General features: G+C 42.7%; 1 protein-coding gene across 6 annotated transcripts in view; it reads left to right on the top strand.

The window, feature by feature from the left end:
- Positions 1 to 25,372, top strand: part of magi1b (membrane associated guanylate kinase, WW and PDZ domain containing 1b) — a 497,598-nt gene that overhangs the window by 209,876 nt on the left and 262,350 nt on the right. Inside the window, exon 1 of one of the 6 annotated variants that reach the window (XM_061932503.1) lies at positions 18,083 to 18,332. The exons of the other annotated variants lie outside the window; for them this stretch is intronic. The gene's annotated coding sequence lies outside the window, so the exon portion shown is untranslated. Of the gene's footprint in view, positions 1 to 18,082; positions 18,333 to 25,372 lie in introns of those variants that run through there. 6 annotated transcript variants of the gene reach the window in all.

Raw genomic sequence — 25,372 nt, 5'->3', positions numbered from 1 at the left:
GCGATCATAAATCTTCACTATGACGTCACTTTCGTCACTTGATTGACATTCACGGCACCCGAGGGTCTTCTGAGATGACACTGGCTGCTGCCAGCTCATTAAAATTACCGACTGGAAGGCGAGAAACGCTTTATTTCAACAGACTCTGGCGCCGTACCTGTCGTCAAAACTCCAAAGACCCGACTGCACAGTTGCACAATAAAAGCTCTGCTTCATCCTGCCTGCGCTACCAAAATAAGAGTCTCAGAAAGCTGGCGTGCACAAGCTAGCAAGCTACGGAGTTTGCCGACAATGTATTTCTTGTAAAGTGTATACAAATGAGTACTGAAGCCGGACAAATAAGATGCCAAAAACCAACCACTTTCATGTGGTATTGGACAGAAAGGAGGACTTTTTTTCTCCTCCATTCGAAAATGCGGACATTATCATCACCACTGTCTGATTCCAATCAATGCAAGTCATCAGAATCAGGTAATACACCAACTTATATTCTTGTCTTCATGAAAGAAAGGAATCTATATGTGTTAAACACGCTTGTATTATCTTTAACCACCTTTAACTTGTTAACAATATTAACTATATGTGTTAAACATGCTTGTATAATCTTTAACCACCTTTAACTTATTAACAATATTAACTATATGTGTTAAACATGCTTGTATTATCTTTAACTTATTAACAATATTAACTATATGTGTTAAACATGCTTGTATTATCTTTAACCACCTTTAACTTATTAACAATATTAACTATATGTGTTAAACATGCTTGTATTATCTTTAACCACCTTTAACTTATTAACAATATTAACTATATGTGTTAAACATGCTTGTATTATCTTTAACCACCTTTAAGTTGTTAACAATATTAACTATATGTGTTAACCATGCTTGTTTTATCTTTAACCACCTTTAAGTTGTTAACAATATTAACTATATGTATTAAACATACTTGTATTATCATTAAACACCTTTAACTTGTTAACAATATTAACTATATGTATTAAACATACTTGTATTATCATTAAACACCTTTAATGTATTAACAATATTAACTATATGTGTTAAACATGCTTGCATTATCATTAAACACCTTTAACTTGTTAACAAAAACATATATTACATAAATAAGTAAATATAAATTATATATATGAATGAGGTAGATCCCCACGACTTGATCAATTGAAAAGTAGCTCGCCTGCAGAAAAAGTGTGAGCACCCCTGATCTAGTCTTGCACTTAACTCGGCTGTGTGAGCACCAACAAGCCGGGGTTGTCTTTTTTTGGAGTGTCCAATCACATGAGCCAGAGAGATGATTTCACGCAGAAATTGGACTGAATCAATAATATCTGGCAATACTAAGACATTGTAAATATTATGATCTGAAAAAGTCTAATCACTCAAGTGTCGATCATATACCGTATTTTTCTGACTATTAGGGCACACTTTAAAATTAGAGATGTCCGATAATATTGATATCATCGTCCGATAAATGCTTTAAAATGTAATATCGGAAATTATTCTGGTTGTACTTACCGACCTCAAAGCAATTTTATTTGGTACATGGTGTAATGATAAGTGTGACCAGTAGATGGCAGACACACATAAGAGATACGCGGCGTGGACTGCAATATGACGCTAGTAAACAACACTAAAACTTTAAATGTTCCGTTGAAAATAGAGATGTCCGATAATACCGGACTGCCGATATTATCGACCGATAAATGCTTTGAAATTTAATATTGGAAATTTTCGGTATCGGTTTCAAAAAGTAAAATGTATGACTTTTTAAAACGCCGCTGTACGGAGTGGTACACGGAGAAGTACAGAGCAGTTGCGTCTCCCAGTCATACTTGCCAACCCTCCGAATTTTCCCGGGAGATTCCCGAATTTCAGTGCCCCTCCCGAAAATTCTCCCGGGGCAACCATTCTCCCGAATTTCTCCCGATTTCCACTGCCTTTGCGTACCGGCCCAATCACATAATATCTACGGCTTTTCACACACACACAAGTGAATACCACGCATAGTTGGTCAACAGCCATACAGGTCACACTGAGGATGGCCGTATAAAGAACTTTAACACTGTTACAAATATGCGCCACACTGTGAACCCACACCAAACAAGAATGACAAACACATTTCGGGAGAACATCCGCACCGGCAACAGAACAAATACCCAGAACCCCTTGCAGCACTAACTCTTCCGGGACCCCAACCCCGCCCACCTCAACCTCCTCATGCTCTCTCAGGGGAGAGCATGTCCCAAATTACAAGCTGCTGTTTTGAGGCATGTTAAAAAAAAAATGCACTTTGTGACTTCAATAATAAATATGGCAGTGCCATGTTGGCATTTTTTTTCCCCATAACTTGAGTTGATTTATTTTGGAAAACCTTGTTACATTGTTTAATGCATCCAGCGGGCCATCACAACAAAATTAGGCATAAAAATGTGTTCATTCCACGACTGTATATATCGGTATCGGTTGATATCGGTATCGGATATCGGCAAAAAAGCCATTATCGGACATCTCTACTTAAAATCATTTTTCTTTTGCATAATATTGCGAAACAAAACGCCAGATATGTCTTACCTTATACACACACCATAATAATACTCCTATGTTGAAGCACAGTACAATCCATCAAGCGGTGCGGCTTCATAGCTTACCAAAGTCCTACTAAAACATTTTGATGGATTTTTGAGCTCCGTGTGTAATATTTTATATTTTCAATGGAACATATAAAATGTTGGCGTTGTTTACTTGAGTCATATTGCAGTCTACACGTATCTCTTATGTTCGGCTCCCATCCACTGGTCACACTTATCATTACACCATGTACCAAATAAAATACCTTCAAGGTTGGTAAGCAAAACCAGAATCATTCCTTACATTAGGGCGCACCGGGTTTTAAGGCGCACTATCGAGTTTAGAGGGGACAAAAAGGATTTTAAGTGCGCCTTATAGTCTGGAAAATACGGTGTGTTGTATTCAGTCACGTACCTTTTTTTTTACTAAAACATTTTGATAGATTTTTGAGCGCTGTGTGTTATGTTCTATATTCTCAATGGAAAATACACAATATTGGTGTTGTTTACTGGAGTCATATTGCAGTCTGCACGTATATATCTCTTATGTGTGACTGCCATCATATTGCAGTCTACACATATCTCTTATGTGTGACTGCCATTACTGGTCACACCTTTCTTATATTTTTATTTGTATTTTTATTTTTTCTAATACACACACACACACACACACACACACACACACACACACACACACACACACACACACACACACATGTAAAGCGACTTTGGGTATTTAGAAAAGCGCTATATAAATCCCAGGTATTATTAGGGCCCGCATGGGCCAAAGGGAGTCCTTATGCAATGGGACATAAGGACCTATTGTATTTGTAAGGTTTTATTATTATTATACCGGCCGCCTCTTTGAGCTGCAATTTGACCCACTTAACATGCTTCAAAACTCACCATATTTGACCCACACATCAGGACCTGCGAAAATTACCTTTTTAAAAAAAAACCGAACCCCAAAACTCAAAATTGCGCTTTAGCAACCCCTAGGAAAAAAAACAACTAGACTGCCTATATCTCCCACTAGGAAGATCGGAGAGACATGAAACGAAAACCTGTATGTAGGTCTAATTTAGACCTAGTTTTCATAATCGTATATCATCGGGCAGAAATCAACAGGAAGTTGGCAATTCCCCCTTCAAGACAAAAAAGTACTAAAAACAGTCACTTTTGCCTCTTTGAGCTGTAATTTGACCCCCTTAACACGCTTCAAAACTCACCGAACTGAATACACACATCAGGACTGGCAAAAATTGCGATCTAATAAAAAAACCTAACCCCAAATTTAAAAATTGCGCTCTACAGCAATTTTTGAATAAAACGGAGAAAAAACTGCTCCTCGGAAGAAAAAAATGACAAAACTGCCTGTAACTCCCACTGGGAAGGTCGGAGAGACATGAAACAAAAACCTCTTCGTAGGTCTCACTTAGACCTACATTTCATAAATTGACAACCCCCAGCAAAAATCAACAGGAAGTTTGCTATTCCCCCTTCAAAACAAATTTTTTGTAAAAACCGGTCACCTTCCTTCAAAAACGATCTCCTCTGAGCGCGTTTGTCGTTTCGCCTTCAAACTAACACAGGAGAGAGATTGAACCCTTGTGATTACAATGACAGAAGCGCTTTTTTTCTAACTGCTCCGGTTTTGATTTTATGACCCTTCAAAGACCCGCTGCGCTGATGCTACTGCGCTGCTGTTTTTTTAAGATGGCCTCTTAAAAGCAGGAAGCACCAACGTGCCCACACAATGCAGACAAGGTAGGTACACTAGACAAAAGTCTTGGGACACTTCAGACTAAAAGTAGACAAAAGTATTGGGACACTTACGACTATCACTGGACAAAAGTATTGGGACATTTAGGACTAGCACCTGCCAAATACGCGGGCCCGACCAACGCTGCTTGCAGCTTTAATTATTATTATTATTACACTTATCATTTCACCATAAAATAGCTTCGAGGTCAGTAGCCACAACCAAAATTATTCCGTACATTACCCGCACTATCGAGTTTTGAGAAAATGAAAGGATTTTAAGTGCGCCTTATAGTCCGGCTCAGTGGCCTTGTGGTTAGAGTGTCCGCCCTGAGATGGGTAGGTTGTGAGTTCAAACCCCAGCCGAGTCATACCAAAGACTACATAAAAATGGGAGCCATTGCCTCCCTGCTTGACACTCAGCATCAAGGGCTGGAATTGGGGGTTAAATCACCAAATGATTACCAAGCGTGGCCCATGCTGCTGCTCACTGCTCCCCTCACCTCCCAGGGGGTGAACAAGGGGACAAATTTCACCACACCTGGTGTGTGTGTGTGACAATCATTGGGACTTTAACTTTATAGTCCGAAAAATACGGTAATTCTCAAATCATTCAAGTTAAAACCTCATGTAAATTGTGGTTTCTATACCGAGCCATACTGACCGTGGGACAGGTTGAACGGGGGGTCTTAACATGCTGCCGATGACAATAAGAGCGACTGGTGGGGGTTTCTTTCAAGGTAACGCCTCCATGCTGAGTTGAATGAAGCCCTAGCAAACAGAGAGTGAATGACGGGAGCAGCAGTGTGTTTATGCTAAGAAGGTGCAATCTGATGCCATTGTAGCAGTCAAAAAAATCATCCATCCATCCATCCATCTTCTTCCGCTTATCCGAGGTCGGGTCGCGGGGGCAGCAGCCTAAGCAGGGAAGCCCAGACTTCCCTCTCCACAGTCACTTCCTCCAGCTCCTCCCGGGGGATCCCGAGGCGTTCCCAGGCCAGCCGGGAGACATAGTCTTCCCAACGTGTCCTGGGTCTTCCCCGTGGCCTCCTACCGGTCGGACGTGCCCTAAACACCTCCCGAGGGAGGCGATCGGGTGGCATCCTGACCAGATGCCCGAACCACCTCATCTGGCTCCTCTCGATGTGGAGGAGCAGCGGCTTTACTTTGAGCTCCCCCCGGATGACAGAGCTTCTCACCCTATCTCTAAGGGAGAGCCCCGCCACCCGGCGGAGGAAACTCATTTCGGCCGCTTGTACCCGTGATCTTGTCCTTTCGGTCATAACCCAAAGCTCATGACCATAGGTGAGGATGGGAACGTAGATCGACCGGTAAATTGAGAGCTTTGCCTTCCGGCTCAGCTCCTTCTTCACCACAACGGATCGATACATCGTCCGCAATACTGAAGATGCCGCACCGATCCGCCTGTCGATCTCACGATCCACTCTTCCCTCACTCGTGAACAAGACTCCGAGGTACTTGAACTCCTCCACTTGGGGCAGGGTCTCCTCCCCAACCCGGAGATGGCATTCCACCCTTTTCCGGGCGAGAACCATGGACTCGGACTTGGAGGTGCTGATTCTCATCCCAGTAGCTTCACACTCGGCTGCGAACCGATCCAGCGAGAGCTGAAGATCCTGGCCAGATGAAGCCATCAGGACCACATCATCTGCAAAAAGCAGAGACCTAATCCTGCAGCCACCAAACCAGATCCCCTCAACGCCTTGACTGCGCCTAGAAATTCTGTCCATAAAAGTTATGAACAGAATCGGTGACAAAGGGCAGCCTTGGCGGAGTCCAACCCTCACCGGAAACGTGTCCGACTTACTGCCGGCAATGCGGACCAAGCTCTGACACTGATCATACAGGGAGCGGAAAAAATCATTATTTTCCGTTTTCTGCCGATTCGAGACTGTGTAAAAAATTAAAAATTGTGAATGGAGTTACGATTGCCGTCATGTGTGTACATTGAGCAAGCACAGGTGGTCTCGTCCACAACAACATAAGGAGATGAGATGTGTTGCTTCATAGTTTGTTCGCAGGTTTCAAGTGGTTGCTTCGACATTGCTTAGTTCAGGAGGGGACAAATGGGCGTTCCCACATGACTGAATACAACCTACTGTATTTTCCGGACTATAAGGCGCACTTAAAATACTTTTTTTTTCGTCTCAAAAATCGACAGTGCGCCTTATAACCCGGTGCGCCTAATGTAAGGAATAATTCTGGTTTTGCTTACCGACCTCGAAGCTATTTTATTTGGTACATGGTGTAATGATAAGTGTGACCAGTCAAATATAAGAGATACGTGTAGACTGCAATATGACTCAAGTAAACAACACCAACATTTTGTATGTTCCATTGAAAATATCAAACATTACACACGGCGCTCAAAAATCTACCGAAATGTTTTAGTAGGACTTTGAAGCCGCACCGCTTGATGGATTGTACTGTGCTTCAACATAGGAGTATTATTATGGTGTGTGTTAGAGATGCGCGGATAGGCAATTATTTCATCCGCAACCGCATCAGAAAGTCGTCAACCATCCGCCATCCACCCGATGTAACATTTGATCAGAACCGCACCCGCCCGCACCCGCCCGCACCCGCCCGTTGTTATATATCTAATATAGACGATGCAAGGCATTAGTGAGGTTATAAAGCTTTTGCCTGTTAAAGAAAGGAGACTGATCCAATGCAGCACAGACATTGGCGTACCACGCTGTCACGACCCAGACGCACACCAGTGCGCAATCATATGGGAGCCGCGCTGAGCGCACCTCCAAGCGCGTCTCGCTGCCGGCGACGGCCGGGTATGGGCCCGACGCTCCAGCGCCATCCATTTTCAGGGCTAGTTGATTCGGCAGGTGGGTTGTTACACACTCCTTAGCGGGTTCCGACTTCCATGGCCACCGTCCTGCTGTCTATATCAACCAGGGTGAGCCCCACCCCTTTCGTGAGCGCACTGCGCGCGGAGTGACCCCTGTTACGTGCCCCCGGGGGTGGCGGGCAGGTAAGCTGCTTACCTGCGTGACGCCGGCCGCGCCGAAGGCGGACGAGGCGGGGTGTCGGTGCGGTGGGCGCGGTGGTGACCCTGGACGTGCGTCGGGCCCTTCTTGCGGATCGCCTCAGCTACGGCTCCCGGTGGGGCCCTCTCGGGGAAGGGGCCTCGGTCCCGGACCCCGGCGAGGCGTCCCTTCTCCGCTCCGTAAAAGTGTCCATCTCTTCTTTTTTTTTTCTTCTGTTGTGGCATATGCTGCAGGTGCCTGCTCGTTTTTCGTATGTGGGTAACAACATTTAACTATGTATATATATTTCCGAATTGGTTTAACTGCCACCCACCTGAATCTATTTAAAATCTAATTTTTTTTTATTTCAACCGCCCGACCCGACCCGACCCGCGGATAAAATCTAATTTTTTTAAATTTCATCCGCCCGATCCGCGGATAATCCGCGGACTCCGCGGTTGTGCCCGCAAACCACGCATCTCTAGTGTGTGTGTATAAGGTAAGACATATTATCTGGTGTTTTGTTTCACAATATTATGCAAAAACAACTTTTCTTACCTTCTGAGATCTGCATTATTCCTGAAAAATTGTGCGCGTCCGCCTTTGTAGTCAAAAAGCTTCTTTTTTTTCTCTATCTTCTTGTTATGGGACATTCATCCTCTGCTGTTGCCATTTCTAATATAAAGTAGTGTAAAGTTCCATGAAAGTGCTAAAACATACCGGTGTAGTGAGTTTACATTATTCACCCAGGGAACTTTAGTTATTAGAGAGTTCCTGTCGGACGGTTTTTCACGGGACACTGCTCCGGTGGATGCTGCTCCGTTATTGATTGAAGTAAAGTCTGAATGTCATTAAAACAAGTTAGCTCCGTCTTTTGACACTTCTTCCACCCCCGTCCTTGCACGCTACACCGCTACAACAAAGATGACGGGGAGAAGACGCTGTCGTAAATAAGACCGCCCACAAAACGGCGCATCCTGAAGCGACTGTCAGAAAGCTGCTTGAAGATGATCTGTAAAACATCATCTATGCAACATTTTGACCAAAGAACTACCATTACATGTTATGTAGACCACAAGGAAGTGTTTTACATTTAAAAAATAAAATAAAAATATGACTTCCTTAAAACCTCTAAAGGCTTAGTGGCCACATGTGTGGACAGCACCTTTTAGCTCTTATTTCCAAAATTGTGTACACTACTGAATTGGGGTCTTATGGCCACTTATGTGGACACCTATACTGCCATCTGGTGGTGTCAGAAGAGTATAACATACAATGGAATTTGGAAAAAAAAAAGTGTAAAAATAAGAATTGGCATGTCACTAAACATGACGTACACGTTTGTGTACTTATGGACTAAGTACATCATATCAACAGATGATTCTTAGTTTTTATTCTAATTGGGGTCCAATAAGCCCAAATAGCAAAGAGAAATAAAAAAAGCATGTAAACGAACAGCTTGGGCCTTAAGAGGTTGTTAATGCGTCTTATATATGAAAAAAGATCCAAAATATGCGCCTTATAATCTGGTGCGCCCTATGGTCCGGAAAATACGGTATATATAACCTTTTTTAAGACAAACAGAAAAGTCTAGTTGTGTTTGATTGAAATATGTCTTTACAGTTGTTATCAGCTTGCCTTTACAGTTCAACATGTTGGCGCTTCTCCAGAAAGAGACTGAAAGTTTAGTATTTGAATCATTTGTTTTTGTCCTTTGAGAAATAATGATGTTAAAGGGGAACATTATCACCAGACCTATGTAAGCCTCAATATATACCTTGATGTTGCAGAAAAAAGACCATATATTTTTTTAACTGATTTCCGAACTCTAAATGGGTGAATTTTGGCGAATTAAACGCCTTTCTATTATTCGCTCATCGGGAAGCAATCCGCCATTTTCTCAAACACCGAGTCAAATCAGCTCTGTTATTTTCCGTTTTTTTCGACTGTTTTCCGTACCTTGGAGACATCATGCCTCGTCGGTGTGTTGTCGGAGGGTGTAACAACACGAACAGGGACGGATTCAAGTTGCACCAGTGGCCCAAAGATGCCAAAGTGGCAAGAAATTGGACGTTTGTTCCGCACACTTTACCGACGAAAGCTATGCTACGACAGAGATGGCAAGAATGTGTGGATATCCTGCGACACTCAAAGCAGATGCATTTCCAACCATAAAGTCAAAGAAATCTGCCGCCAGACCCCCATTGAATCTGCCGGAGTGTGTGAGCAATTCAGGGACAAAGGACCTCGCTAGCACGGCAAGCAATGGCGGCAGTTTGTTCCCGCAGACGAGCGAGCTAAACCCCCTATCGACCCTAGCTTCCCTGGCCTGCTGACATCAACTCCAAAACTGGACAGATCAGCTTTCAGGAAAAGAGCGCGGATGAGGGTATGTCTACAGAATATATTAATTGATGAAAATTGGGCTGTCTGAAATTGTGATAATGTTCCCCTTTAAAACGTTGCGAAATGCTAAGCAGGTTTGCATTTTTGCCTTAACTCCTCGATGTGGACTTGCTCTTCATGTCTATATTGCCTTCATAGTTATGGAAGTGTTGTATCTGATAAACGCAAGCTGACCTATGCACACAAATGTGTGCCGGTCGGCTTCTTGGCCGAAGAACAACACGTTTGACTTCTCTGCACCGGCGACGGATATGACTAAAAACATTATTTTCGGGTTGGACCCCTAAGCCTTCTCATTGTCTTCAATTTGATATTTTAGGAGCTCAACGAATGACTCACAGGCATTTGTCTGAATTCAAAGGTCACTGTGAGATACAGTGTGTATATTTATGACACAATGGCCGTGACATTTGACTTTTTCTATTTTCATAAAAGATAGGCTGCAACTAATTTGTTTGGCTGAGGGAATGTGATAGCTGCTGTAATCCTACGAATATAATAGCTGTGTCAAATAAGTGTACATTCAACAAACTAATATGAATATTTAATGAGGTGTTGTCAGGTTCAAACACTGATGACATCTATTAATCAGACAAGAAGCAAGGAATCATGCAGAGACAGAGTTCAATTTAGCTCATGAGGAGAACGCATGGAGCTGCACACTTAGTCACAGTCTTGTGCCGTGGGAGATGATCTAATTTCACCTATTTGGGTTAAAAATGTTTTTTGCAAACCAGTAATTATAGTCTGAAAATGATGTGTTGTTGTTGAGTGTCGGTGCTGTCTAGAGCTTGGCAGAGTAACCGTGTAATACTCTTCCATATCAGTAGGTGGCAGCCGGTAGCTAATTGCTTTGTCGATGTCAAAAACAGTGGGAGGCAGTGTGCAGGTAAAAAAGGTGTCTAATGCTTAAACCAAAAATAAACAAAAGGTGAGTGCCCCTATGGCATTGAAGCTTAGGGAAGGCTATGCAGAACAAAACTAAAACTGAATTGGCTACAAACTAAACAAAAACAGAATGCTGGACGACAGCAAAGACTTACTGTGGAGCAAAGACAATTTACATCCAAACTAGACATGACAATCAACAATGTCTCCGCAAAGAAGTATAAAAATAATAATTCTTGATTGCTAAAACAAAGTAGATGCGGAAAATATCGCTCAAAGGAAGACATGAAACTGCTACAGGAAAATACCAAAAAAAGAGAAAAAGCCACAAGAATAGGAGCGCAAGACAATAACTAAAACACTACACACAGGAAAATGGCAAAAAACTCCAAATAAGTCACGGCGTGATGTGACAGGTGGTGACAGTACACCTACTTTGAGACAAGAGCGATAGTGATGCATAGTTGGTTATGGTTTAAAGTCATATCCAACAATTGCGACGACAACTTTTTACTTTTAACTGAGTTTCGTTTTTTAATTATTTCTGCTGGCGGTGTGCCTCCGGATTTTTTCAACACAAAAAATGTGCCTTGGCTCAAAAAAGGTTGAAAAACACTGCTCTAAGGTACAGCTCCCGTGTCCCTCTATTTATTCAGGAGTTCCCTAGTCAACATCACTGAGGCCGCCTCTAAAAGGAGTGGTCACATATATCATGCAAAGCAGGTCCAGTACGCACAATACGTGACGGAATGTGCTGGGGGCCTTGTGATTTCACCTTGTCTCTGCTGCGTCCGCGTGCTGTCGTCTTATCTTCGTTGAGGTCCTTGAAGTCCTTGGCTGTTAGCGGGCTAAAACAAAGATAACATCTGCGGCTGAGGCCACCTCTCAGACAAGCACAGATACAAAAGTCTAACTTGAGCACAATAGCTAATAACTATAGCAACGGACTTTAAGCATACTAAAGTTGTGTGATAATATATATAGATGATTATTCTAACAGGTGTTTATACCATTTGTGTTACATTCATAAAAGGGTCGTGTTATGCAGAACCCACTTGTCTTGCCTGTTGGTACCTGGTTTTCTGTATTGTGCAGAAAATGGGAATCCAAAAACCGTTACAAAACAATTTTGCCTTGTTTTTAAATAAGCCGTTTGAGATTTGCCTCGATTTAACGTTTAGCGTTTCCTATTTAAGTGTTATTTTTGATATTATTTGTACTTCTTGAACACATATTTGCTACGAGTAGTTTTGTAAAGCTCCAACTCAGCAAGTAGGGCTGGGCGATATATGGAATATACTCGATATATCGCAAGTTTGTCTCTGTGCGATATAGAAAATGACTATATCGTGATATTGGAGTATAAGTTCTCACGCTGTTGCTTTTACACTACAGGCTCTTTCCACTCTTTCTTGTCTCTCCTTCTCACAGAGACGTAAAACAAGCGCACCTTCTTACATACGTCACATACTGTCACGTGTGTAACGTCATACGCCCTCGCACAGCAGAGAGGTAGCGGCATGGGTAACGATAGCTGTGGTGCGAGTGGTAATACGAGAGAGAGAAGGTGCGAATCTGGTAACAAATGAAGTAAGAATTCATTCCCAAGAAAAACAGCACGTCTGGCGGTGGTTTGGCTTCAAGCGGGAAGATGTCGAACAGACAACAGTAATATGTTTAAGTGTGCGGCAAAAGCGTTGCTACAAAAAGTAGCATTACTGCTAATTTGTAGCATCATTTGAAAAGTCACCCGCTAGAGAACGAAGAGTGCTTGAAACTCCGCATGTCAACATCTCCGTTCTGTGCCACACCAACAAAATGCCCAAGCAACCATTTCCACATCAACACCGTATGAAAAAAAATAGTCAACAAGAGAAGGAGATAACGTCCGCAGGAACCTACCACACAGCGAATTTCATATTATGCAGCTCATTGTTATTTGACACTTATTGAAATATCTTGTGTGACATCATGCACAAAAGTGCACTTTATTTGTTTTAAACTATTGTATTGGCGTACTGTACAAAAAGGGCACTTTAATTTAGTGTTGTTTTGATATGTCATCTTAGTGACATCATGCACAAAAGTGCATTAATAGCTTGTTTTAATTTTTTTGTTTGTTTTTTTTGTTTTGTTTGTTTTTTAGTCATAAAGAAATACAATGATGTATGCTTATGGACTGTATCCCTTGCAGACTGTATTGATATACAAACCCCGTTTCCATATGAGTTGGGAAATTGTGTTAGATGTAAATATAAACTGAATACAATGATTTGCATAACCCATATTCAGTTGAATGCACTACAAAGACAAGATATTTGATGTTCAAACTCATAAGCTTCATTTTTTTTTGCAAATAATAATTAACTTTGAATTTCATGGCTGCAACACGTGCCAAAGTAGTTGGGAAAGGGCATGTTCACCACTGTGTTACATGGCCTCTCCTTTTAACAACACTCAGTAAACTTTTGGGAACTGAGGAGACACATTTTTCAAGCTTCTCAGGTGGAATTCTTTCCCATTCTTGCTTGATGTACAGCTTAAGTTGTTCAACAGTCCGGGGGTCTCCGTTGTGCTATTTTAGGCTTCATAATGCGCCACACATTTTCAATGGGAGACAGGTCTGGACTACAGGCAGGCCAGTCTAGTACCCGCACTCTTTTACTATGAAGCCACGTTGATGTAACACATGGCTTGGCATTGTCTTGCTGAAATAAGCAGGGGCGCCCATAGTAACGTTGCTTGGATAGCAACATATGTTGCTCCAAAACCTGTATGTACCTTTCAGCATTAATGGTGCCTTCACAGATGTGTAAGTTACCCATGCCTTGGGCACTAATACACCCCCATACCATCACACATGCTGGCTTTTCAACTTTGTGCCTATAACAATCCGGATGGCTCTTTTCCTCTTTGGTCCGGAGAACACGACGTCCACAGTTTCCAAAAACAATTTGAAATGTGGACTCGTCAGACCACAGAACACTTTTCCACTTTGTATCAGTCCATCTTAGATGAGCTCAGGCCCAGCGAAGCCGACTGCGTTTCTGGGTGTTGTTGATAAACGGTTTTCGCCTTGCATAGGAGAGCTTTAACTTGCACTTACAGATGTAATGACCAACTGTAGTTACTGACAGTGGGTTTCTGAAGTGTTCCTGAGCCCATGTGGTGATATCCTTTACACACTGATGTCGCTTGTTGATGCAGTACAGCCTGAGGGATCGAAGGTCACGGGCTTAGCTGCTTACGTGCAGTGATTTCTCCAGATTCTCTGAACCCTTTGATGATATTACGGACCGTAGATGGTGAAATCCCTAAATTCCTCGCAATAGCTGGTTGAGAATGGTTTTTCTTAAACTGTTCGACAATTTGCTCACGCATTTGTTGACAAAGTGGTGACCCTCGCCCCATCCTGAGAATTTCATGGAATCTACTTTTATACCCAATCATGGCACCCACCTGTTCCCAATTAGCCTGCTCACCTGTGGGATGTTCCAAATAAGTGTTTGATGAGCATTCCTCAACTTTATCAGTATTTATTGCCACCTTTCCCAACTTCTTTGTCACGTGCTGCTGGCATCAAATTCTAAAGTTAATGATTATTTGCAAAAAAAAAAAAAATGTTTATCAGTTTGAACATCAAATATGTTGTCTTTGTAGCATATTCAACTGATTTTGGGTTGAAAATGATTCGCAAATCATTGTATTCCGTTTATATTTACACGTAACACAATTTCCCAACTCATATGGAAACGGGGTTTGTATATTGATATATAATGTAGGAACCAGAATATTAATAACAGAAAGAAACAACCCTTTTGTGTGAATGAGTGTGAATGGGGGAGGGAGTTTTCATACCTGCCAACTACTCCGGTTTTCCCGTAATTAGTACGGTTTTCATCAACCTATTCCGGGTTACGGTTGCAGTGATAAAAAGTACGGTTTTTCATTAATTAAAAATATATATTTTTTAAAAAGTTTTATTCACGAAATCGCGTAACAACAATGACAATCGACACTGCTTCCCGTAACTTCCTATCGAGCCATTCCGAATGCCAGGCGCGAGGCTATTTATAGCACCGCTGCCAAGCACGAGGCACCAGTTGTATGGCGTCACATTAGTGCCAAAAATCCGAGCGCATAAAAACTGTTATCGCGCGCTGATTTTCCACTTCGTGCCGCGCGTGCGCAAAATGGTCGCGCATGGTCTGAGCATTTTTCAGCATTTTTCGCCTGACCAATCAGAAAGAAGGGGCCGTCTAAGCATACCCGCCCCCAAAGTGCCAAAAAGAAACATGACAGCGCGAGGAGAGATGCCAGGAGTACACAGAGAGCGCGCAGAAAGGCACCGCGCGCGCGCAGAAAGGCACCACGCGCGCGCAAAATTGTGTCGCGCACGAAGTGGAGAATCAGCGCGCGAAAACAGTTTTTATGCGCTCGGATTTTTCAATCTCAATCAATCAATCTTTATTTATATAGCCCTAAATCACAAGTGTCTCAAAGGGCTGCACAAGCCACAACGACATCCTCGGTACAAAGCCCACATAAGGGCAAGGAAAAACTCACCCCAGTGGGACGTCGATGTGAATGACTATGAAAAACCTTGGAGAGGACCGCATATGTGGGTAACCCCCCCCCCCTCTAGGGGAGACCGAAAGCAATGGATGTCGAGTGGGTCTGACATAATATTGTGAGAGTCCAGTCCATAGTGGATCCAACATAATAGTAAGAGTCCAGTCCATAGTGGGGCCAGCAGGACACCATCCCGAGCGGAGACGGGTCAGCAGCCCAGCCGATGCACAGGTGAGCGGTCCACCCCGGGTCCCGACTCTGGACAGCCAGCACTTCATCCATGGCCACCGGACCTGTGCCCCCCCCCCCCCCAAGGAAAAGGGGAGCAGAGGAGAAAAGAAAAGAAACGGCAGATCAACTGGTCTAACAGGGGGGTCTATTTAAAGGCTAGAGTATACAAATGAGTTTTAAGATGGGACTTAAATGCTTCTACTGAGGTAGCATCTCTAATTGTTACCGGGAGGGCATTCCATAGTACTGGAGCCCCAATAGAAAACGCTCTATAGCCCGCAGACTTTTTTTGGGCTCTGGGAATCACTAATAAGCCGGAGTTCTTTGAACGCAAATTTCTTGCCGGGACATATGGTACAATGCAATCGACAAGATAGGACGGAGCTAGACCGTGTAGTATTTTATGCGTAAGTAGTAAAACCTTAAAGTCACATCTTAAGTGCACAGGAAGCCAGTGCAGGTGAGCCAGTATAGGTATATATATATGTATATAAAGGTATATACAGTATAGGCGTAATATGATCAAACTTTCTTGTTCTTGTCAAAAGTCTAGCAGCTGCATTTTGTACCAATTGTAATCTTTTAATGCTAGACATAGGGAGACCCCAAAATAATACGTTACAGTAGTCGAGACGAGACGTTTTTGGCACTAATGTGACGCCATACAGTTGCCATTGTTTCCAAACGAGCGAACGATCATGGAATCAGCCGGAGAAAAATCGCAAACGAGTCTTAAACCGAAAAGAAAACTGCAGTCATTCCGTGAAGAATATTCAAAAGCCTATCCGGGAATAATTATCCGTTCCAAAAAGGGTGAAAACTACGCGAATTGCACCTTGTGCAGACAAGATTTTTTCGATCGGACACGGAGGAATTAGCGATGTAAAAGACCACGTTGGGACAAAAAAACACAAGTCTAATGCCGTTGCTAGCGATACAAGTGGAAAACTTTCAACGTTTTTCGTCGCCCAAACAGTGATGGTTTTAGCAACATTTTAACCTGTCTGAATGCTAATACCGTATTTTCCGCACTATAAGGCGCACCTAAAAACCAAAAATTTTCTCAAAAGCTGACAGTGCGCCTTATAACCCGGTGCGCTTTATATATGGATTAATATTAAGATTCATTTTCATAAAGTTTCGGTCTCGCAACTTCGGTAAACAGCCGCCATCTTTTTTCCCGGTAGAACAGGAAGCGCTTCTTCTTCTACGCAAGCAACCGCCAAGGTAAGCACCCGCCCCCATAGAACAGGAAGCGCTTCTTCTTCTACTGTAAGCAACCACCCGCCCGCGTAGAAGAAGAAAAAGCGCGCGGATATTACCGTACGTTTCATTTCCTTTGTGTGTTTACATCTGTAAAGACCACAAAATGGCTCCTACTAAGCGACAGGGATCCGGTTCATGAAAAGACGCAATCTCTCCATCCGCACACGGATTACTATTTCACAGCAACTCATATTCCTGTGAACCGCACTGTGGATACAACGGGAGCACGTACGGTGAATATTCGCACCACAGGGAATGAGAAGTCATCCTTCACTGTGGTTCTAGCTTGCCATGCTAATGGCCAGAAACTTCCACCCATGGTGATATTCAAAAGGAAGACCTTGCCAAAAGAGACCTTTCCAGCCGGCGTCATCATAAAAGCTAACTCGAAGGGATGGATGAAGAAAAGATGAGCGAGTGGTTAAGGTAAGTTTAAGTTTACGCGAAGAGGCCGGGTGGCTTTTTTCACGCAGCTCTGTCCATGTTGATATACGATTCCATGCGCGCCCACATCACGCTGGTTTTAATATATTATTAAAGTTTGACTGACCTATCTGACTGTTTTTTTGACATTCTTTTAGCGCAGTTAGATGCGGCTTATAACACGGGGCGGCTTATAGGTGGACAAAGTTTTGAAATATGCCGTTCATTGAAGGCGCGGCTTATAACCCAGGGCGCCTTATGGTGCGGAAAATACGGTAATCATTTTGCGTCGAACACCCCACCAGGACTTTGTCCTGGACCTACCGGGGCCTGCGGCCCCTGGACCCTGGCTACTAGGTTTTTCTGATTTCAAAAGTTGGCAGGTATGAGTTTTTCTGGGTTGGTGCACTAATTGTAAGTGTATCTTGTGTTTTTTATGTTGATTTAATTTAAAAAAATGTTTTATTTATTTATTTATTTTTAATTTCTTGTGCGGCCCGGTACCAATCGACCCACGGACCGGTTGGAGACCACTGATTTAGACCACAAGGAGATTAAAATGGTAATATGACCCCTTTGAGCAGCAATGTAAAGTCCAGTATGTCCATATGATGCAGTGTATTTCCACCAATAGTACACATATTTCGAGTAATACCTATCTAATGTTGCTTTATCTTGACTGGAGTCTCCTTAGACTTGGGGAGGTTGATGCTGTATTATTCATCACTTGAACTGCTCGTGGCCCCGTTCTTTGATTGTATCCAATTTGACTTTATGGTGTGCCTGCTCAATCCGCAGCTGTTCTTTGCTACGCACCTATGAGAACCTGAAAAGAAATAATGGGGGTGAACAATCAATAGAAAGGGAGGGTTGGGACAGGGAAAGAGAGAAGAAGAGGGGTGGTGGGCGGGTGCATGTGGGTGCCTGCGAGACGGGAGACAGCGGGGCTCAGTCAGCCAGCGAGAGACCGGGAGAAGCCGAGCGTTGGTGTGTGCATGTGTGGGTATGAGACAATGTGTGGACACCGCTTAGCTTAGCTCACCAAACTGGACAGGGCACAGATGCTGGGAACGGAGGACGGGGAGGGGGACCGTGATTTTTTTTCTTCCACACCTGAACGGATTGTCTTCCCTTCCGTCTCCTGTCGACGCTCCGTGGACCGCCAGGGAAGGAGAAGGGGCTCGCTGACGGAGGTATGTGGCTTTGTGCTGGCAACGCTACGATTTTGACGGTTGGGGGTTGGGATGGAGAGACGGGGAGAGGCGGGCGGGATGAGGATGGCGGTGCATCAGGCGGGAGGGATCAGGGACGAGGCGGCACATCGCTTGCAGTAATGGAGGCTGATGTGTTGTGGTCAAACGGAAGCTGTGTGCGTCTGTCTCGGGTATGTCTGTGTGTGTGTGTGTGTGTGTGTGCTTACACTAAGTGTGTACAAAGTGTCACTTCTCATGCATTATTGTATGTGTATTCCATGTGGAATCACACAAAATGTGCTTGTATTGACATGGGAGCCATGACAGCATCTGTTTGTCTGGAGATTTTCTTCTCCTTTTTATTCTAGATTCATTTTAGTCCCTTTCCACCCCCCAGTCCCTCTTGCCTGGATGACCTCCCCATCGCTACCCATCCAACCGTCCATCCATCCGTTCCCCACTCCCTCCCCGCCCTTCTAAATGGATCATTTTGGAGCCTTTCTTTCCCATTTGTCCCTTCTTTGCTGTAGGTAGCCGCGAGCCCACGGTGCTTTTTACTGAGTGTAATCAAAAGACAAAAGGCCATGTGTGCGTGTTGACGGGGGTGGGGAGGGACATTTTCAGGCAGCTTTCTGGCTGATTTAGCATTACACCGCACCGCTTGGCCCTTCAGGTTTTTGTTTCCCTAATCTCTCCCTTTTACCTCCCCTCGTTCCCAAAACCCAGGCCCATGTTTTTCTTGTGTCATTCAGAGCAAGACCTGTTTGGATCCCCCGATTGGTGGTCGTGTGTGTTTGTGTGTCCTCACATCAGTGTGAGCCTCTTCCAGTCAGTGAAAACACCCTCCCTCCACTCAAAACACTCCATCCCGCTTGAAAGGAGTCTGCACCAATCGCCAAAAAGCCAAAGCCACATTGACATTTAATGCCACCGACATGAAGGGAGTTTTCTTGAGGGGCTTTGGCAAAAATCAGGTGCCAGGTTTTGATTGCCGCGTTCTGTGTCCCCACGAACCCAAATAACCCAAGAAAGACCACTTCAAGACTGGAAAATGTTGCATTCTGCAGCCTGTGCTTTTGGTTGGATTAACCCTTCACTGGGACAGATGGCTCCATCCCCCTGCCGAGCAAACAAACCCCAGTCAGCTTGTCATCCTGGGTATGTGCGTGCTTGTGTGTGTGTGTCTCCCCCCCACCAAAAAAACAAAAAAACTGGCAGACTAGTTGTGGCCAAGATGGTGGATGGATCTGTTTTGGCTTTGGAAAACGACGACAGTCTGTTTGCCTTCCCCTTGTGTTTGTGTGCACACTGAACATTATCCATGGAAGCATGCCTTAGTATCTTCCTGGAAAACGTGGAGTAACTGGCTTGCTTTACAGTACAGCATATTTATTATGGTTATTTAGAGAGTTGCTTCTGTAAAAGCTTCTGCACAACAGTTGGCTCCGTGACTATTGCCATATTTTAAAGTCGAGCTATTTTTGTTTTTTTTCAGTCCGTATTTCTCATCTTCCCCCATCCATTATGACATTTAAATCACGTTTTTGTACATGACTCCTCAAGGTAAACAAACCGTAATCAGGCCAACATGTCCTGTAGAGGAAATCTGATTGTTTTTGCTTTTGTAAGCACATTTGTTAGTACATCGGTTTACAGTCCGCCAGATACCGTATTAAGAAGTGTATAGTGCTACTAGGATCCTGATGAGAGTGCGGAAATATGACCATATCACACCAACTCTCAAATCCCTTCACTGGCTTCCTGTTCCACTCAGGATTGAATACTAAGTCTCCCTACTAACCCACCAGTGCCTCCATGGAAATGCCCCCCTCTACCCCCAAATCCTCCACACGACACCTCCACTCCGGACAGGCTAACCTCCTCCAACTTCCGAGGACAAAGCTACGAACAATGGGAGACCGGGCTTTCTGCTCCACCACTCCCAGTCTGTGGAACGCTCTCCCTGACCACCTGAGGGCACCACAGACTGTGGATGCTTTTAAAAAAGGCTTAAAAACCCTTCTTTTAAAAAAAAAAAAATTTTTTATTATCTTTTTATTAGGGACCGCAATGTCCCTTTGGGACGGAGGACCCTATTGTATTTTGTGTGTTTTATTATTATTATTATTATTCCGCCGCCTCTTTGAGCTCTAATTGGACCCCCTTAACATGCTTCAAAACTCACCATATTTGACACACACATCAGGACTGACAAGAATTGCCATCTAATAAAAAAACTCAAAATTGCGCTCTAGCGTCCCCTAGGAAAAAACACAGACAAAACTGCTTGTAATGTCCGGTAGGAATGTCGTAGAGACATGAAACAAAAACTTCTATGTAGGTCTGACTTAGACCTAGATTTCATAAATTAACATTCTTCAGCAAAAATCAACAGGAAGTTGGAAATTCCCCCTTCAAAACAAAATTTTAGTAAAAACAGTCACTTTTGCCTCTTTGAGCTGTAATTTGACTCTTTTAACATGCTTCAAAACTCACCAAACTAGACACACACATCAGGACTGGCAATAATTGCGATATAATAAAAAAAACCAACCCCATAACTCAAAATTGCGCTCTAGCACCTCCTAGGAAGAAAACACAGACACAACTGCTCCTAGGAGGAAAACTCAGACAAAACTGTCTGTAACTTCCAGTAGGAATATCTTAGAGACATGAAACAAAAACTTATATGTAGGTCTTACTTAGACCTACATTTCATATATTGACAACCCACAGCAAAATTCAACAGGAAGTTTGCAATTCCCCCTTCAAAACAATAGTTTTGTAAAAACCGGTCCTCTTTTTTCAAACATTATCTCCTCTGAGCGCGTTTGTCATGTCGGCTTCAAACTAGCACAGGAGAGAGATTGAACCCTTCTGATTAAAAGTTGACCAAAGAGTTTTAATTACTGCTCCGGTTTGGATTTTATGTGCCGTCAAAGTCGGTCCCGTCCATCGCTGCTTGCAGCTTTAATATTATTATTATTATTCCGCCGCCTCTTTGAGCTCTAATTTGACCCCCTTAACTTGCTTCAAGACTCACCATATTTGACACACACATCAGGACTGACAAAAATTGCCATCTAATAAAAAAAAAAAACCCCACAAAACTCAGAATTGCGCTCTAGCGTCCCCTAGGAAAAAACACAGACAAAACTGCTTGTAACGTCCGGTAGGAATGTCGTAGAGACATGGAACAAAAACTTCTATGTAGGTCTGACTTAGACCTAGATTTCATAAATTAACATTCTTCAGCAAAAATCAACAGGAAGTTGGAAATTCCCCCTTCAAAACAAAATTTTAGTAAAAAACAGTCACTTTTGCCTCTTTGACCTGTAATTTGACCCTTTTAACATGCTTCAAAACTCACCAAACTAGACACACACATCAGGACTGGCAATAATTGCGATATAATAAAAAAAAAAAAAAAACCCATAACTGAAAATTGCGCTCTAGCACCCCCTAGGAAGAAAACACAGACACAACTGCTCCTAGGAGGGAAAACTCAGACAAAACTGTCTGTAACTTCCAGTAGGAATATCTTAGAGACATGAAACAAAAACTTATATGTATATCTCACTTAGACCTACATTTCATATATTGACAACCCACAGCAAAAATCAACAGGAAGTTTGCAATTCCCCCTTCAAAACAAAAGTTTTGTAAAAACCGGTCACCTTTTTTCAAACATTATCTCCTCTGAGCGCGTTTGTCATGTCGGCTTCAAACTAGCACAGGAGAGAGATTGAACCCTTCTGATTAAAATCTAACCAAAGAGTTTTTCATTACTGTTTCGGTTTGGATTTTATGTGCCGACAAAGTCGGTCCCGTCCATCGCTGCTTGCAGCTTTAATTTTTTATTTTTTTTTTAATACACTGTAGCACTTTGAGGTTGTTTACTCAATGTAAAGTGCTTTTTACAAATAAAATCTATTATTATTATTATTATTATTATTATTATTATTATTATACTGCAGGCCGTCTATTCAACAAGATTTTAATTTGGCCCGCCAAACATCACCCAAATAGGCTTGATGAAACCTTTCAAACGAGTCTGGCTCATGTATGCATTACCCCCGCGACTCCGCAGGGGGCAACAGTGTGTCACAATGAAGCAAGGGGTGAAGTAGAAGCAGACTACCGTATTTTTCGGACTATAAGGCGCACTTAAAATCCTTTCATTTTCTCCAAAATCGACAGTGCGCCTTATAACCCGGTGCGCCTAATGTACGGCATAATTCTGGTTGTGCTTACTTTTGATTGATTGATTGAGAAGTTTATTGACATATTAAAGAATTGAATCCATGTAATGCATTAAAAAGGCATTCTCCCGAATTTCTCCCAGACAACAATATTGGGGGCGTGCCTTAAAGGCACTGCCTTTGCGTGCCGGCCCAATCACATAATATCTACGGCTTTTCACACACACAAGTGAATGCAATTCATACTTGGTCAACAGCCATACAGGTCACACCGAGGGTGGCCATATTAACAACATTAACACTGTTACAAATATGCGCCACACTGTGAACCCACACCAAACAAGAATGACAAACACATTTCGGGAGAACATCCGCACCGTAACACAACATAAACACAACAGAACAAATACCCAGAATCCCTTGCAGCACTAACTCTTCCGGGACGCTACAATTTACCCCCCCCTCCCCAACCCCGCCCACCTCAACCTCCTCATGCTCTCTCAGGGAGAGCATGTCCCAAATTCCAAGCTGCTGTTTTGAGGCATGTTAAAAAAAATAATGCACTTTGTGACTTCAATAATAAATATGGCAGTGCCATGTTGGCATTTTTTTTCCCATAACTTGAGTTGATTTATTTTGGAAAACCTTGTTAGATTGTTTAATGCATCCAGCGGGGCATCACAACAAAATTAGGCATAATAATGTGTTAATTCCACGACTGTATATATCGGTATCGGTTGATATCGGCATCCGCACCGTAACACAACATAAACACAACAGAACAAATACCCAGAACCCCTTGCAGCACTAACTCTTCCGGGACGGAACATTATACATCCCCCACTACGGTAACACTCAACAGCTAATCTACACACATAGTCACACACATACGCTCTTGGATTTTGTCACACACCATTCTATAGTTTATTAGTATTCTTTATTATTATTATTATATATATATATGTTAACTATATATATAATAAATAATTGAACATAAAATCCCCTGGTGTTTGTTGCCGTCGTCTCCCTTAGTCAATCGCAACACCCCCCCGCAACACCCTACCCACCACCTCAACCCCGCCCTCCCAACACCGCCCACCTCAACCTCCTCATGCTCTCTCAGGGAGAGCATGTCCCAAATTCCAAGCTGCTGTTTTGAGGCATGTTAAAAAAAAATAATGCACTTTGTGACTTCAATAATAAATATGGCAGTGCCATGTTGGCATTTTTTTTCCATAACTTGAGTTGATTTATTTTGGAAAACCTTGTTACATTGTTTAATGCATCCAGCGGGGCATCACAACAAAATTAGGCATAATAATGTGTTCATTCCACGACTGTATATATCGGTATCGGTTGATATCGGAATGGGTAATTAAGAGTTGGACAATATCGGCAAAAAAGCCATTATCGGACAAGGAAGTCTTTTACATTTAGAAAAAAAAATAAATAATATGACCCCTTTAATGCGCCCTATAATCCGGTGCGCCTTTTGTATGGAAATAGACCTGACTCGACCCGCTCATCGGCATTGCGTCTTATAACCCTATGGTCAGAAAATACGGTACTCATTCAACACTGAAAAAAATTGCGAAAATCGGACATTTAACAACAACTAGACATCAAAGTGTGAATGCTATGCAGTCATTGTTTCCTATTGGACCTTTTCAGCGACGGACCATACCAGACCATTCATTATCATGAATTGATTAACGTGGACCCCGACTTAAACAAGTTGAAGAACTTATTGGGGTGTTACCATTTAGTGGTCAATTGTACGGAAAATGTACTGTACTGTGCAATCTACTAAAAAAGGTCTCAATTAATCAATCAATCAAAGCATCAACAAGTTGAACAATGGTAGACATTCACACAATCATTCAAACTAGGGGTTGCTCAGATGTGCAGTACTACCACCACCCCACAGGGGCAACAGCGAGGCATATGTGTCTCAAAGAAGCAGCAGTGGGGAGAGTAGAAGAAGACTACTCATTCGATCGAAAATAAAATACAAAAATCGGACTGGACAACAAAGTTAGAATGTTCCGCCCCGAGCAAGTTACCACGAATTGATTAACGTGGAAACAAGTTTGGAAAACTTATTGGGATGTTACCATTTAGTGGTCAATTGTACGGAAAATGTACTGTACTGTGCAATCTACTAATAAAAGTTTCAATCAATCAATCAATCAATGGAGTCATTGTGTCCTGTAGGACCTTTTAAGCGACGGACACATTGATTGATCCAAGTTGAACAATGGTAGATATCCCAGCGTGTAACCTTCATCACGAAACTTGGTCAAATCTTTGCAAGTAGATATTGTGCATAAAGATATTTAGTTTGTTTTGTATTGAAATTTCTCCCTTTGATGTGTTTTGTACTCGTGGTCATGTTGTTATTTGTCTGAGAGTAACTTGTAGTGCTAAATTTGACCAATAGAGGGCGATAACACTACACCTTAGATTTAATTGTGTTGAGCCATTCATTGTGTGCAATGTTTAAATGTTGTTTGATTTCTGTATGGGTAAACATCTGTAGTTTATTGTGTGAATGTATTAACACTAAACATTCTATTTGGGGCGGTATAGCTCAGTTGGTAGAGTGGCCGTGCCAGCAACTTGAGGGTTCCAGGTTCGATCCCCGCTTCCGCCATCCTAGTCACTGCCGTTGTGTCCTTGGGCAAGACACTTTACCCACCTGCCACCCACACTGGTTTAAATGTAACTTAGATATTGGGTTTCACTATGAAAAGCGCTTTGAGTCACTAGAGAAAAAGTGCTATATAAATATAATTCACTTCAATTCACTTCAATTAGTTTTGCTTGCAATTTCGTTGT

Source organism: Nerophis lumbriciformis, linkage group LG38, assembly GCF_033978685.3.
Source record: "Nerophis lumbriciformis linkage group LG38, RoL_Nlum_v2.1, whole genome shotgun sequence".
Classification (NCBI taxonomy): Eukaryota; Metazoa; Chordata; class Actinopteri; order Syngnathiformes; family Syngnathidae; genus Nerophis; species Nerophis lumbriciformis.
This window is presented reverse-complemented; position numbering and strand designations above follow the sequence as displayed.